The sequence below is a fragment of the Podarcis vaucheri genome, assembly GCF_965113315.1.
Source record: "Podarcis vaucheri genome assembly, chromosome: Z".
Classification (NCBI taxonomy): Eukaryota; Metazoa; Chordata; class Lepidosauria; order Squamata; family Lacertidae; genus Podarcis; species Podarcis vaucheri.
The window spans coordinates 23,591,799-23,609,003 of NC_138758.1; the positions used below are offsets into that span (position 1 = coordinate 23,591,799).

At 47.3% G+C, this 17,205-nt stretch overlaps 1 long non-coding RNA gene across 1 annotated transcript; it reads right to left on the reverse strand.

Annotated features, from left to right (window-relative positions):
• Window positions 1–8,757: 8,757 nt before the first annotated feature.
• Window positions 8,758–16,045, reverse strand: LOC309524126. Its single transcript, XR_014215808.1, has 3 exons — window positions 15,960–16,045; window positions 15,295–15,670; window positions 8,758–8,926 (listed from the first exon to the last, which is right to left on the reverse strand). It is a non-coding gene; the product is annotated as an uncharacterized lncRNA (long non-coding RNA).
• Between the last annotated feature and the right edge of the window lie 1,160 nt (window positions 16,046–17,205).

The window sequence follows — 17,205 nt, forward strand, 5'->3', positions numbered from 1 at the left end:
CACAGACACAAAGACACAGACACAAACATGCATAATTTCAGAATCTTACTTTCTTAACCACTTTCCCTGACTTCCCCGCACCTCCCCCTCATACATCCCAATTCCAATAGTTAACTCAGCAAGTTCTTATTAACCAGATTTAGCTTAAACCTCAATTAATTCGTAATACTAATCTTTTACGTCTTTTCCTAAAGTCGACCCAAGTTCCCTTCCACAGATTTCCCACTTTTATAGTAATTACTAAACATACTTAGAAATAAGAGAACAACATAAAATTGTACACCCTTTGGATTCAAAAACTCTCCCTCCCCCCTCCCCGGTTTCAATCCCCAAAATATGTCCATCATATCAGTTCTTAGCCTGGATTCCTCACGTCCGAGGCCTTCAAATCTCTCTCAATCCCTCTCTGCCGGTTTTGTTGATAGCCCTTTATATTGGTCATCAAGTCTCGGAGGAGCTCTATCCCAGCAAACTCCATGTTACTTCCAACCAGTCCTCCATTTTCAAAAGCGGAGCCCAAATCATGTTTCTTGCTTCTTTTGAGTCCAAATGTCCCAAAAGCTCCAACTTTTATCTTGGTCAGATTTGTAATCCATATTTCTTCCGATCTCCCCATGAAGAGATCACTCCATTCTTCATTCTTAATTTCAGTCCAAATTCTCAATGTCCAAATCTTGTTTTCCTTGTAATTCTTTTTTGTAGGCCTCTGGTTGTCCCTTTCCACCTGCAACACTTCAGCTCCTCCTTCCCACTCCTCTAAATTTGCAGATGTCCTCTTCGAAAAAAGATTGGACAGGGTTACAGTCAAAGAGTTCGAGAGAAGCAGAGAAGCGGGTGCTGGATGTCCAGAGTTTCATTCTCTCCCGTGCTGCAGAGTGTGTGTGACTACTGGATCACATACTCTGTGTGTTGACGTTCCATTCTTTGGAAGAGAGGGAACAGAAGGAACTGTGCGCCACTTCCGTCTTCTTTGTTCTGTGTTCTGTTGTTCTCTCTCGGACGGCCCACCCCCATGGTGCTTCCCTTGGAAAAGGGGTGTGGTTTAAGCAGCCCGGTTGCCCCACCCTTTCCCATTGTGCCCTGTCCCTTTCCCTGCAAGGGTTCAGGTGAGTGCAAAATGCCTACTATAAACGCATGCAGAAAGACAAACGCATTTTACCACCCTACTTCCCATGGTAATCACAACACTATACAACACGATACAATAAAAATACGTTTATTGGCATTTCAAGTTAAGACCTTCCAAAATGGCTTGAGATACAAAGTCTTTCTTCTTTCTGTTTCCTGTTTCCGAGAGATTTGAATTGGGAAATCCTTTCGATTCTTCATTAATAAGAGGCAGTGGGGTGAGGGAGGCCATGGCCACATCCACACCATTTAATGCGCTATGAAGCTGCTTTAAACACTCATGGCTTAAACACCCCCAAAGACTCTGGGAGCTATAGTTGGAAAAGGGTGCCAAGAGTTGTTAGGGGACCCCGTTCCCTGCCAAGAAGGGAACCCTACCTCTACCCCTACCCCCACCCCCACCCCCACCCCTAACGATAACCCTAACTCTATCGCTAACGCTTAAGCCTTAACTAGTGCTACAATTCCCAGAGTTCCCTGGCAAAAAGGGAACCCTAACCCTGTCCCCTAACTACAGCTACAATTCCCAGAGTTCCCTGGCATGAAGGGAACCCTAACCCTGCCCCCTAACTACAGCTACAATTCCCAGAGTTCCCTGGCAAAAAGGGAACCCTAACCCTGCCCCCTAACTAGAGCTACAATTCCCAGAGTTCCCTGGCATGAAGGGAACCCTACCCCCACCCCCACCCCACCCTACCCCTAATCCTAATCCTAATACTTAACCACCGTAACAAGTCTCCGTCCCCTTAACCACCTACAGTTCCCAGAATCCCTGAGGGGAAGCCATGCCTGTTTAAAGTGACTTCATAGCAGTTCAGTGGTGCACCTAATGTGGCCTAATGTTCCCTCCCTCATTTTCTTCTCTCTCCCCACTGCCCCATCACTTGCAATGCAGCAGATGTCCGCCTGCAGTCTCCCTTCAAGGCTCCTTATCTCAAGTTTGGCCACAGCCTTGTCCATTCCATTTCTGTTTCCTGTTTCCGAGAGATCTGAATTGGGAAATCCTTTCGATTCTTCATTAAAAAGAGGCAGTGGGGTGAGGGAGGCCATGGCCACATCCACACCATTTAATGCGCTATGAAGCTGCTTTAAACACTCATGGCTTAAACACCCCCAAAGACTCTGGGAGCTATAGTTGGAAAAGGGTGCCAAGAGTTGTTAGGGGACCCCGTTCCCTGCCAAGAAGGGAACCCTACCTCTACCCCTACCCCCACCCCCACCCCCACCCCTAACGATAACCCTAACTCTATCGCTAACGCTTAAGCCTTAACTAGTGCTACAATTCCCAGAGTTCCCTGGCAAAAAGGGAACCCTAACCCTAACCCTAACCCTGCCCCCAAATAGAGCTACAATTCCCAGAGTTCCCTGGCAAGAAGGGAACCCTAACCCTGCCCCCTAACTAGAGCTACAATTCCCAGAGTTCCCTGGCATGAAGGGAACCCTACCCCCACCCCCACCCCACCCTACCCCTAATCCTAATCCTAATACTTAACCACCGTAACAAGTCTCCGTCCCCTTAACCACCTACAGTTCCCAGAATCCCTGAGGGGAAGCCATGCCTGTTTAAAGTGACTTCATAACATTTCAGTGGTGCATCTAATGTGGCCTAATGTTCCCTCCCTCATTTTCTTCTCTCTCCCAACTGCCCCATCACTTGCAATGCAGCAGATGTCCGACTGCAGTCTCCCTTCAAAGCTCCTTCTCTCAAGTATGGCCACGGCCTTGTCCATTCCTCACTGCCAGTATTTCACGTTAACTTCTCCGATGTAAATAGGGATGTCCTGCGGTTCTCTTGATGACTTTTAAGACTGGACTTGGGGAAAACCTCACCGGCTCCAGACATCCCTGTAAGGCAAAGGCAAGCAGGTGAGTGGGATGGCCAACACCCGACAGCGTCCCCCCAGATTCCTCCTCTGTTTGGCTGCCTGTTAACAAACAAGGCTTCCAAACCAGTTTGCACCCATCTCAGCCAGCGTAGCCTCGCAACATCCACTAGCCTGAATGCAAATTCTTCCGACAACCATCCACCAGCTGCAACCTCATCAGGTCCATTGCCAGACATCAACCAGCTTCCGAGCTGAGTGTCAGTCACCTTCAAGTAGCCATCCCACCAGCAAGTAATCTTTGTACTTGCCTTCTCCTTGCTCCACAGCATCCCAGCACCGGGTGATTGCCTCCTTCCGCTTGCCAGCTTGCCACCACGGGGTAGGAGACCACCAGGGCCACAGCATGCCAGCACCGGGCAATTGCCTCCTTCCGCTTGCCAGCTTGCTGCCACGGGACAGATCACCTGGGCTGAGTGCCACCGAGCTGCCCATTTCTCTCTGGGGAGGGCAACTGCTGAGACTTGCGCCTTGGCCCACATTTATACCCGCTCAGCAGCCAAATGTTTTTGTCACATCACAATCAACCCACGGACAATGGCAGCAGCTGGGGAGGCATCACCATCACTCCCTCAGCCCTCACAATGGTGAGCACAGCTCAGCAGCCAAATCACACACACACACACACAAGTTGTGCCAATATCTGTGAAGGCCACACCGGAAACCCAAAGGGGCAGGAGGGGGACATTTTTCAGCCCAGTGGTTACATTTCCTCCACACAACACTAGTCCAATACACAAATGAACAGAGCAATGAAAGCAAGCCTTATCTTTGCACAGGAAGCTGTTCAAGGAATGACATGCAGAGAGAAAGTTAGCATCTCAGGAAAAAAACACTTTTTCATCAGTCAATTAATCATTTATTGTATTTGACTAAAACCCATTATAAATCCAGTTACAAAAGCACCAAACCCAATGATCCAAACTATGGCTCCCACATTCTTGGGGGGGGGGAGCCAGGTGGATGCCATGTGAAATGAGCGATGTGTCAAGTGATGGATACATACTACCTCCAGGTTCAGAGGCGGCATATGTCTGCATATCAGTTCCTGAGAATCACGAGGGCTGCTGTGGTCAGATTCTGCTTGCAGTTTTTGCACAGGCATCTGGGGGAATGGGATGCTGAACTTGGGCCACTGGCCTGATCCAGGCAGCTTTCTTAGGTTACAAAGGAAGACTTCCAAGAGAATACTTTTAATGTAGCACTCCAAGAAATGCTGCAAGTTTCAGAAAGTCAAATAATGCACTCCAAATTCAGAAATTTTGAAACCATTTCAGCACTGTGCCATTTTACTTTCCCCCTGCATCTTTTGCCCAGTAGAACCCCAGACCATGTTTTAATCTTTAATCAATAGTGTATCTTGCCTTCTGGGAGTGTGAATCAGATGTGCAAACTGCAAATGCAGCAAGAACAGCTGCTGGGAGGCTTGGCTAGTTTTGGATAAGAGCAGCGAAGAAGTCTTTGCTTCCTGGGAGAAGTTATTTCTCCATTAACTGAATGTTACTCAGAGTTTTCATATGCTCGATGGTACCTTTCTGAGTAGGTCCTTCCTTCCTTCCTTCCTTCCTTCCTTCCTTCCTTCCTTCTTTCCTTCCTCTCTCTCACTCTCTCTTTGTGTGTGCATATGAGAGAGAGAGAGCGCACAGATGGAAATATGTCAGAGGGAGGGGGTATTGTTTGAAGTTTCTTGATTATTTCACTCAAGCGAATGACCACATTTGCCTCTGTTTTAACTGCAGCTCCTGATATTATTTTGGTTTTTAACCAGGTCCACATTCCCTTTCAGGCAATCTTCAAACAGCCACCAAACAAACAAAGAAACAATTTGTGTACCTGTATTCATCTGTAGTTCTCAGGGTGGTTCATAGCATATAAATAAGAGTTAAAAACACAAAATAAATTCCTGTACAGTAGTGGGTGGGGCCGAGGCAAAAGGGGGTGGAACTACTAACATAGATCTTAATGTGTATTGGAGGCTAATTTCTGCACATGCTTACTCACCCTTCTCTGTCCTCCATCCAGACAAGTAAGAGGCCTAAATCAGACTTCCAGGACACCTTTCAGTCAGGCAAACATACTCAGGAACACATATTCCTTTAATAATGGAATCGCTCCCACAGAACTTACAAGTGCACCTCCACAACTTTGCTTTAGGTACAGTAAGGGGGTGATTTTAGTAACAATTTTAACATACTGTGGAGGAGTCATATGTAGTGGCTGCATTGAAATGTGCACTATTGTGCGCATGCCCAACTTGTGGGCTTCCCAGAGGCATCTAGGTGGCCGTTGTTGAAACAGAACACTGAACCAGATCGGTCTCTAGTTTGATCAGGCAGGGATCTTTTCTTATGTTTTGTAAATCTTCATATTATTGCTGTCAAAATGTAACCAACAATGCGCAACCCTGTTATGGAGAAGCATCATTTGAACTCTTTGGGCATCTTTTCTTCATGAGAATAGGGAAACTGTTGTTGGAACTCACTCTAAAGTGTGCATTATGTCAGTGTAAAGCAGCCTAACTGGCTTCAGTGCCAGCCCATTGCCTTACTTTGAGCCATGTCTTACCAACAATCTCTTTCCAGTAATTGTGCTTGTCCCCATAAAGTCAAAGAATTCAAGAGAAGCAGAGAAGGGGGTGCTGGATACTGACCCCCCCTTGCCGCTTCTGTTGGAAAAGGGGTGTGGTTTAAACAGCCTGGTCACCACGCCCCTTCCCATTGTCCCCTGCTCCTTTCCCTGCAAGGGTTCAGGTGAGTGCAAAACGTCTTGGGGTGCAGCAAGCTTTGGGGAGGGGCTGGGGGGAGGATGCAATGCTAGGGATGCAATTCCTAGGGAAAGAAAGTGCCCACGTGTTCAGTTATGGAAAACTTAATAAATATTTCATACAAAAATAAATAAATAAAATAAATACTCAATGACCTGCCTTTCAAGTAAGTAGAAATGAAGCAGCTGGTTGCCATGGTGAAATTATGATGACACTGTTACTCTGTAGTGGCAGTGCTGAAATCCTAAATCAGATTCAAGGGGGGGGGGATTTCCCCCCAAGGCCAAGCCTACCAGCTAACAGTGACCTTAAGTTTTCCAGTAAAACATGAAATGGTGCACACGCTACATCTTGTTTGTGCGCTTATCAGGCATGTCCAAGGTCCATTTGGGGGGCCTAATCCAGCCCACCAGTCAGTTTAATCTGGCCCCTGTGGCAGTTTATTTCCTGGGGTAAAACCCTAAAAAGGGGGCTGTTTTGGCGGCCCTCACGGCCCTTCACTTCATCAAATCTGGCCCTCTTTGAAAAAAGATTTTTTTTAAAAAAAAAATTATTGGGTTTTCAAATTTTATACAAAACACAACACAGACACAAAGACACAGACACAAACATGCATAATTTCAGAATCTTACTTTCTTAACCACTTTCCCTGACTTCCCCGCACCTCCCCCTCATACATCCCAATTCCAATAGTTAGCAAGTTCTTATTAACCAGATTTAGCTTAAACCTCAATTAATTCGTAATACTAATCTTTTACGTCTTTTCCTAAAGTCGACCCAAGTTCCCTTCCACAGATTTCCCACTTTTATAGTAATTACTAAACATACTTAGAAATAAGAGAACAACATAAAATTGTACACCCTTTGGATTCAAAAACTCTCCCTCCCCCCTCCCCGGTTTCAATCCCCAAAATATGTCCATAATATCAGTTCTTAGCCTGGATTCCTCACGTCCGAGGCCTTCAAATCTCTCTCAATCCCTCTCTGCCGGTTTTGTTGATAGCCCTTTATATTGGTCATCAAGTCTCGGAGGAGCTCTATCCCAGCAAACTCCATGTTACTTCCAACCAGTCCTCCATTTTCAAAAGCGGAGCCCAAATCATGTTTCTTGCTTCTTTTGAGTCCAAATGTCCCAAAAGCTCCAACTTTTATTTTGGTCAGATTTGTAATCCATATTTCTTCCGATCTCCTCATGAAGAGATCACTCCATTCTTCATTCTTAATTTCAGTCCAAATTCTCAATGTCCAAATCTTGTTTTCCTTGTAATTCTTTTTTGTAGGCCTCTGGTTGTCCCTTTCCACCTGCAACACTTCAGCTCCTCCTTCCCACTCCTCTAAATTTGCAGATGTCCTCTTCGAAAAAAGATTGGACAGGGTTACAGTCAAAGAGTTCGAGAGAAGCAGAGAAGCGGGTGCTGGATGTCCAGAGTTTCATTCTCTCCCGTGCTGCAGAGTGTGTGTGACTACTGGATCACATACTCTGTGTGTTGACGTTCCATTCTTTGGAAGAGAGGGAACAGAAGGAACTGTGCGCCACTTCCGTCTTCTTTGTTCTGTGTTCTGTTGTTCTCTCTCGGACGGCCCACCCCCATGGTGCTTCCCTTGGAAAAGGGGTGTGGTTTAAGCAGCCCGGTTGCCCCACCCTTTCCCATTGTGCCCTGTCCCTTTCCCTGCAAGGGTTCAGGTGAGTGCAAAATGCCTACTATAAACGCATGCAGAAAGACAAACGCATTTTACCACCCTACTTCCCATGGTAATCACAACACTATACAACACGATACAATAAAAATACGTTTATTGGCATTTCAAGTTAAGACCTTCCAAAATGGCTTGAGATACAAAGTCTTTCTTCTTTCTGTTTCCTGTTTCCGAGAGATTTGAATTGGGAAATCCTTTCGATTCTTCATTAATAAGAGGCAGTGGGGTGAGGGAGGCCATGGCCACATCCACACCATTTAATGCGCTATGAAGCCGCTTTAAACACTCATGGCTTAAACACCCCCAAAGACTCTGGGAGCTATAGTTGGAAAAGGGTGCCAAGAGTTGTTAGGGGGCCCCGTTCCCTGCCAAGAAGGGAACCCTACCTCTACCCCTACCCCCACCCCCACCCCTACCCCTGACGCTAACCCTAACCCTAACGCTAACCCTTAAGCCTTAACTAGAGCTACAATTCCCAGAGTTCCCTGGCAAAAAGGGAACCCTAACCCTGTCCCCTAACTACAGCTACAATTCCCAGAGTTCCCTGGCAAAAAGGGAACCCTAACCCTGCCCCCTAACTAGAGCTACAATTCCCAGAGTTCCCTGGCATGAAGGGAACCCTACCCCCACCCCCACCCCACCCTACCCCTAATCCTAATCCTAATACTTAACCACCGTAACAAGTCTCCGTCCCCTTAACCACCTACATTTCCCAGAATCCCTGATGGGAAGCCATGCCTGTTTAAAGTGACTTCATAGCAGTTCAGTGGTGCACCTAATGTGGCCTAATGTTCCCTCCCTCATTTTCGTCTCTCTCCCCACTGCCCCATCACTTGCAATGCAGCAGATGTCCGCCTGCAGTCTCCCTTCAAGGCTCCTTATCCCAAGTTTGGCCACAGCCTTGTCCATTCCATTTCTGTTTCCTGTTTCCGAGAGATCTGAATTGGGAAATCCTTTCGATTCTTCATTAATAAGAGGCAGTGGGGTGAGGGAGGCCATGGCCACATCCACACCATTTAATGCGCTATGAAGCTGCTTTAAACACTCATGGCTTAAACACCCCCAAAGACTCTGGGAGCTATAGTTGGAAAAGGGTGCCAAGAGTTGTTAGGGGACCCCGTTCCCTGCCAAGAAGGGAACCCTACCTCTACCCCTACCCCCACCCCCACCCCTACCCCTGACGATAACCCTAACTCTAACGCTAACCCTTAAGCCTTAACTAGTGCTACAATTCCCAGAGTTCCCTGGCAAAAAGGGAACCCTAACCCTAGCCCTGCCCCCTAACTAGAGCTACAATTCCCAGAGTTCCCTGGCAAGAAGGGAACCCTAACCCTGCCCCCTAACTAGAGCTACAATTCCCAGAGTTCCCTGGCAAAAAGGGAACCCTAACCCTAACCCTGCCCCCTAACTAGAGCTACAATTCCCAGAGTTCCCTGCCAAGGGAACCCCAACCCTACCCCTGCCCCTGACGCTAACCCTAACTCTAACCCTTAACTAGAGCTACAAGAAGGGAACCCTACCCCCACCCCTACCCCTAATCCTAATCCTAATACTTAACCACTGTAACAAGTCTCCGTCCCCTTAACCACCTACAGTTCCCAGAATCCCTGAGGGGAAGCCATGCCTGTTTAATGTGACTTCATAGCAGTTCAGTGGTGCACCTAATGTGGCCTAATGTTCCCTCCCTCATTTTCTTCTCTCTCCCCACTGCCCCATCACTTGCAATGCAGCAGATGTCCGCCTGCAGTCTCCCTTCAAGGCTCCTTCTCTCAAGTATGGCCACGGCCTTGTCCATTCCTCACTGCCAGTATTGCACGTTCACTTCTCCGATGTAAATAGGGATGTCCTGCGGTTCTCTTGATGACTTTTAAGACTGGACCTGGGGAAAACCCACCGGCTCCAGACATCCCTGTAAGGCAAAGGCAAACAGGTGAGTGGGATGGCCAGCACCCGACAGCGTCCCCCCAGATTCCTCCTCTGTTTGGCTGCCTGTTAACAAACAAGGCTTCCAAACCAGTTTGCACCCATCTCAGCCAGCGTAGCCTCGCAACATCCACTAGCCTGAATGCAAATTATTCCGACAACCATCCACCAGCTGCAACCTCATCAGGTCCATTGCCAGACATCAACCAGCTTCAGAGCTGAGAGTCACCTTCAAGTAGCGATCCCACCAGCAAGTGATCTTTGTACTTGCCTTCTCCTTGCTCCACAGCATCCCAGCACCGGGTGATTGCCTCCTTCCGCTTGCCAGCTTGCCACCACGGGGCAGGAGACCACCAGGGCCACAGCATCCCAGCACCGGGCAATTGCCTCCTTCCGCTTGCCAGCTTGCTGCCACGGGACAGATCACCTGGGCTGAGTGCCACCGAGCTGCCCATTTCTCTCTGGGGAGGGCAACTGCTGAGACTTGCGCCTGGGCCCACATTTATACCCGCTCAGCAGCCAAATGTTTTTGTGACATCACAATCAACCCACGGACAATGGCAGCAGCTGGGGAGGCATCACCATCACTCCCTCAGCCCTCACAATGGTGAGCACAGCTCAGCAGCCAAAACACACACACACACAAGTTGTGCCAATATCTGTGAAGGCCACACCGGAAACCCAAAGGGGCAGGAGGGGGACATTTTTCGGCCCAGTGGTTACATTTCCCTCCACACAACACTAGTCCAATACACAAATGAACAGAGCAATGAAAGCAAGCCTTATCTTTGCACAGGAAGCTGTTCAAGGAATGACATGCAGAGAGAAAGTTAGCATCTCAGGAAAAAACACTTTTTCTTCAGTCAATCAATCAATCATTTATTGTATTTGACTAAAACCCATTATAAATCCAGTCACAAAAGAACCAAACCCAATGACGCAAACTATGGCTCCCACATTCTTGGGGGGGGGGGGAGCCAGGTGGATGCCATGTGAAATGAGCGATGTGTCAAGTGATGGATACATACTACCTCCAGGTTCAGAGGCGGCATATTTCTGCATATCAGTTCCTGAGAATCACGAGGGCTGCTGTGGTCAGATTCTGCTTGCAGTTTTTGCACAGGCATCTGGGGGAATGGGATGCTGAACTTGGGCCACTGGCCTGATCCAGGCAGCTTTCTTAGGTTACAAAGGAAGACTTCCAAGAGAATACTTTTAATGTAGCACTCCAAGAAATGCTGCAAGTTTCAGAAAGTCAAATAATGCACTCCAAAATCAGAAATTTTGAAACCATTTCAGCACTGTGCCATTTTACTTTCCCCCTGCATCTTTTGCCCAGTAGAACCCCAGACCATGTTTTAATCTTTAATCAATAGTGTATCTTGCCTTCTGGGAGTGTGAATCAGATGTGCAAACTGCAAATGCAGCAAGAACAGCTGCTGGGAGGCTTGGCTAGTTTTGGATAAGAGCAGCGAAGAAGTTTTTGCTTCCTGGGAGATGTTATTTCTCCATTAACTGAAAGTTACTCAGAGTTTTCATATGCTCGATGGTACCTTTCTGAGTAGTTCCTTCCTTCCTTCCTTCCTTCCTTCCTTCCTTCCTTCCTTCCTTCCTTCCTTCTTTCATCTCTCTCGCTCTCTCTTTGTGTGTGCATATGAGAGAGAGAGAGAGCGCACAGATGGAAATATGTCAGAGGGAGGGGGTATTATTTGAAGTTTCTTGATTATTTCACTCAAGCGAATGACCACATTTGCCTCTGTTTTAACTGCAGCTCCTGATATTATTTTGGTTTTTAACCAGGTCCACATTCCCTTTCAGGCAATCTTCAAACAGCCACCAAACAAACAAACAAACAAACAAATTTCTGTACCTGTATTCATCTGTAGTTCTCAGGGTGGTTCATAGCATATAAATAAGAGATAAAAACACAAAATAAATGCCTGTACAGTAGTGGGTGCGGCCAAGGCAAAAGGGGGTGGAACTACTAACATAGATCTTAATGTGTATTGGAGGCTAATTTCTGCACATGCTTACTCACGCTTCTCTGTCCTCCATCCAGACAAGTAAGAGGCCTAAATCAGACTTCCAGGACACCGTTCAGTCAGGCAAACATACTCAGGAACACATATTCCTTTAATAATGGAATCGCTCCCACAGAACGTACAAGTGCACCTTGAGGCATCTAGGTGGCCGTTGTTGAAACAGAACACTGAACCAGATCGGTCTCTAGTCTGATCAAGCAGGGATCTTTTCTTATGTTTTGTAAATCTTCATATTATTGCTGTCAAAATGTAACCAAGAATGCGCAACCCTGTTATGGAGAAGCATCATTTGAACGCTTTGGGCATCTTTTCTTCATGAGAATAGGGAAACTGTTGTTGGAACTCACTCTAAAGTGTGCATTATGTCAGTGTAAAGCAGCCTAACTGGCTTCAGTGCCAGCCCATTGCCTTACTTTGAGCCATGTCTTACCAACAATCTCTTTCCAGTAATTGTGCTTGTCCCCATAAAGTCAAAGAATTCAAGAGAAGCAGAGAAGGGGGTGCTGGATACTGACCCCCCCTTGCCGCTTCTGTTGGAAAAGGGGTGTGGTTTAAACAGCCTGGTCACCACGCCCCTTCTCATTGCCCCCTGCTCCTTTCCCTGCAAGGGTTCAGGTGAGTGCAAAACGTCTTGGGGTGCAGCAAGCTTTGGGGAGGGGCTGGGGGGAGGATGCAATGCTAGGGATGCAATTCCTAGGGAAAGAAAGTGCCCACGTGTTCAGTTATGGAAAACTTAATAAATATTTCATACAAAAATAAATCAATAAAATAAATACTCAATGAACTGCCTTTCAAGTAAGTAGAAATGAAGGAGCTGGTTGCCGTGGTGAAATTATGATGACACTGTTACTCTGTAGTGGCAGTGCTGAAATCCTAAGTCAGATTCAAGGGGGGGGGGATTTCCCCCCAAGGCCAAGCCTACCAGCTAACAGTGACCTTAAGTTTTCCAGTAAAACATGAAATGGTGCACACGCTACATCTTGTTTGTGCGCTTATCAGGCATGTCCAAGGTCCATTTTGGGGGCCTAATCCAGCCCACCAGTCAGTTTAATCTGGCCCCTGTGGCAGTTTATTTCCTGGGGTAAAACCCTAAAAAAGGGGCTGTTTTGGCGGCCCTCACGGCCCTTCACTTCATCAAATCTGGCCCTCTTTGAAAAAAGATTTTTTTTAAAAAAAATTTTATTGGGTTTTCAAATTTTATACAAAACACAACACAGACACAAAGACACAGACACAAACATGCATAATTTCAGAATCTTACTTTCTTAACCACTTTCCCTGACTTCCCCACACCTCCCCCTCATACATCCCAATTCCAATAGTTAACTCAGCAAGTTCTTATTAACCAGATTTAGCTTAAACCTCAATTAATTCGTAATACTAATCTTTTACGTCTTTTCCTAAAGTCGACCCAAGTTCCCTTCCACAGATTTCCCACTTTTATAGTAATTACTAAACATACTTAGAAATAAGAGAACAACATAAAATTGTACACCCTTTGGATTCAAAAACTCTCCCTCCCCCCTCCCCGGTTTCAATCCCCAAAATATGTCCATAATATCAGTTCTTAGCCTGGATTCCTCACGTCCGAGGCCTTCAAATCTCTCTCAGTCCCTCTCTGCCGGTTTTGTTGATAGCCCTTTATATTGGTCATCAAGTCTCGGAGGAGCTCTATCCCAGCAAACTCCATGTTACTTCCAACCAGTCCTCCATTTTCAAAAGCGGAGCCCAAATCATGTTTCTTGCTTCTTTTGAGTCCAAATGTCCCAAAAGCTCCAACTTTTATCTTGGTCAGATTTGTAATCCATATTTCTTCCGATCTCCCCATGAAGAGATCACTCCATTCTTCATTCTTAATTTCAGTCCAAATTCTCAATGTCCAAATCTTGTTTTCCTTGTAATTCTTTTTTGTAGGCCTCTGGTTGTCCCTTTCCACCTGCAACACTTCAGCTCCTCCTTCCCACTCCTCTAAATTTGCAGATGTCCTCTTCGAAAAAAGATTGGACAGGGTTACAGTCAAAGAGTTCGAGAGAAGCAGAGAAGCGGGTGCTGGATGTCCAGAGTTTCATTCTCTCCCGTGCTGCAGAGTGTGTGTGACTACTGGATCACATACTCTGTGTGTTGACGTTCCATTCTTTGGAAGAGAGGGAACAGAAGGAACTGTGCGCCACTTCCGTCTTCTTTGTTCTGTGTTCTGTTGTTCTCTCTCGGACGGCCCACCCCCATGGTGCTTCCCTTGGAAAAGGGGTGTGGTTTAAGCAGCCCGGTTGCCCTACCCTTTCCCATTGTGCCCTGTCCCTTTCCCTGCAAGGGTTCAGGTGAGTGCAAAATGCCTACTATAAACGCATGCAGAAAGACAAACGCATTTTACCACCCTCCTCCCATGTTAATCACAACACTATACAACACGATACAATAAAAATACGTTTATTGGCATTTCAAGTTAAAACCTTCCAAAATGGCTTGAGATACAAAGTCTTTCTTCTTTCTGTTTCCTGTTTCCGAGAGATTTGAATTGGGAAATCCTTTCGATTCTTCATTAATAAGAGGCAGTGGGGTGAGGGAGGCCATGGCCACATCCACACCATTTAATGCGCTATGAAGCCGCTTTAAACACTCATGGCTTAAACACCCCCAAAGACTCTGGGAGCTATAGTTGGAAAAGGGTGCCAAGAGTTGTTAGGGGGCCCCGTTCCCTGCCAAGAAGGGAACCCTACCTCTACCCCTACCCCCACCCCTACCCCTGACGCTAACCCTAACCCTAACGATAACCATTAAGCCTTAACTAGAGCTACAATTCCCAGAGTTCCCTGGCAAAAAGGGAACCCTAACCCTGTCCCCTAACTACAGCTACAATTCCCAGAGTTCCCTGGCATGAAGGGAACCCTAACCCTGCCCCCTAACTACAGCTACAATTCCCAGAGTTCCCTGGCAAAAAGGGAACCCTAACCCTGCCCCCTAACTAGAGCTACAATTCCCAGAGTTCCCTGGCATGAAGGGAACCCTACCCCCACCCCCACCCCACCCTACCCCTAATCCTAATCCTAATACTTAACCACCGTAACAAGTCTCCGTCCCCTTAACCACCTACAGTTCCCAGAATCCCTGAGGGGAAGCCATGCCTGTTTAAAGTGACTTCATAGCAGTTCAGTGGTGCACCTAATGTGGCCTAATGTTCCCTCCCTCATTTTCTTCTCTCTCCCCACTGCCCCATCACTTGCAATGCAGCAGATGTCCGCCTGCAGTCTCCCTTCAAGGCTCCTTATCTCAAGTTTGGCCACAGCCTTGTCCATTCCATTTCTGTTTCCTGTTTCCGAGAGATTTGAATTGGGAAATCCTTTCGATTCTTCATTAATAAGAGGCAGTGGGGTGAGGGAGGCCATGGCCACATCCACACCATTTAATGCGCTATGAAGCCGCTTTAAACACTCATGGCTTAAACACCCCCAAAGACTCTGGGAGCTATAGTTGGAAAAGGGTGCCAAGAGTTGTTAGGGGACCCCGTTCCCTGCCAAGAAGGGAACCCTACCTCTACCCCTACCCCCACCCCCACCCCTACCCCTGACGATAACCCTAACTCTAACGCTAACGCTTAAGCCTTAACTAGTGCTACAATTCCCAGAGTTCCCTGGCAAAAAGGGAACCCTAACCCTAGCCCTGCCCCCTAACTAGAGCTACAATTCCCAGAGTTCCCTGGCAAGAAGGGAACCCTAACCCTGCCCCCTAACTAGAGCTACAATTCCCAGAGTTCCCTGGCAAAAAGGGAACCCCAACCCTACCCCTGCCCCTGACGCTAACCCTAACTCTAACCCTTAACTAGAGCTACAAGAAGGGAACCCTACCCCCACCCCTACACCTAATCCTAATCCTAATACTTAACCACTGTAACAAGTCTCCGTCCCCTTAACCACCTACAGTTCCCAGAATCCCTGAGGGGAAGCCATGCCTGTTTAAAGTGACTTCATAGCAGTTCAGTGGTGCACCTAATGTGGCCTAATGTTCCCTCCCTCATTTTCTTCTCTCTCCCCACTGCCCCATCACTTGCAATGCAGCAGATGTCCGACTGCAGTCTCCCTTCAAAGCTCCTTCTCTCAAGTATGGCCACGGCCTTGTCCATTCCTCACTGCCAGTATTTCACGTTAACTTCTCCGATGTAAATAGGGATGTCCTGCGGTTCTCTTGATGACTTTTAAGACTGGACTTGGGGAAAACCTCACCGGCTCCAGACATCCCTGTAAGGCAAAGGCAAGCAGGTGAGTGGGATGGCCAACACCCGACAGCGTCCCCCCAGATTCCTCCTCTGTTTGGCTGCCTGTTAACAAACAAGGCTTCCAAACCAGTTTGCACCCATCTCAGCCAGCGTAGCCTCGCAACATCCACTAGCCTGAATGCAAATTCTTCTGACAACCATCCACCAGCTGCAACCTCATCAGGTCCATTGCCAGACATCAGCCAGCTTCAGAGCTGAGTGTCAGTCACCTTCAAGTAGCGATCCCACCAGCAAGTAATCTTTGTACTTGCCTTCTCCTTGCTCCACAGCATCCCAGCACCGGGTGATTGCCTCCTTCCGCTTGCCAGCTTGCCACCACGGGGTAGGAGACCACCAGGGCCACAGCATGCCAGCACCGGGCAATTGCCTCCTTCCGCTTGCCAGCTTGCTGCCACGGGACAGATCACCTGGGCTGAGTGCCACCGAGCTGCCCATTTCTCTCTGGGGAGGGCAACTGCTGAGACTTGCGCCTTGGCCCACATTTATACCCGCTCAGCAGCCAAATGTTTTTGTGACATCACAATCAACCCACGGACAATGGCAGCAGCTGGGGAGGCATCACCATCACTCCCTCAGCCCTCACAATGGTGAGCACAGCTCAGCAGCCAAATCACACACACACACACACAAGTTGTGCCAATATCTGTGAAGGCCACACCGGAAACCCAAAGGGGCAGGAGGGGGACATTTTTCAGCCCAGTGGTTACATTTCCTCCACACAACACTAGTCCAATACACAAATGAACAGAGCAATGAAAGCAAGCCTTATCTTTGCACAGGAAGCTGTTCAAGGAATGACATGCAGAGAGAAAGTTAGCATCTCAGGAAAAAAACACTTTTTCATCAGTCAATTAATCATTTATTGTATTTGACTAAAACCCATTATAAATCCAGTTACAAAAGCACCAAACCCAATGATCCAAACTATGGCTCCCACATTCTTGGGGGGGGGGAGCCAGGTGGATGCCATGTGAAATGAGCGATGTGTCAAGTGATGGATACATACTACCTCCAGGTTCAGAGGCGGCATATGTCTGCATATCAGTTTCTGAGAATCACGAGGGCTGCTGTGGTCAGATTCTGCTTGCAGTTTTTGCACAGGCATCTGTGAGAATGGGATGCTGAACTTGGGCCACTGGCCTGATCCAGGCAGCTTTCTTAGGTTACAAAGGAAGACTTCCAAGAGAATACTTTTAATGTAGCACTCTAAGAAATGCTGCAAGTTTCAGAAAGTCAAATAATGCACTCCAAAATCAGAAATTTTGAAACCATTTCAGCACTGTGCCATTTTACTTTCCCCCTGCATCTTTTGCCCAGTAGAACCCCAGACCATGTTTTAATCTTTAATCAATAGTGTATCTTGCCTTCTGGGAGTGTGAATCAGATGTGCAAACTGCAAATGCAGCAAGAACAGCTGCTGGGAGGCTTGGCTAGTTTTGGATAAGAGCAGCGAAGAAGTCTTTTTTTCCTGGGAGAAGTTATTTCTCCATTAACTGA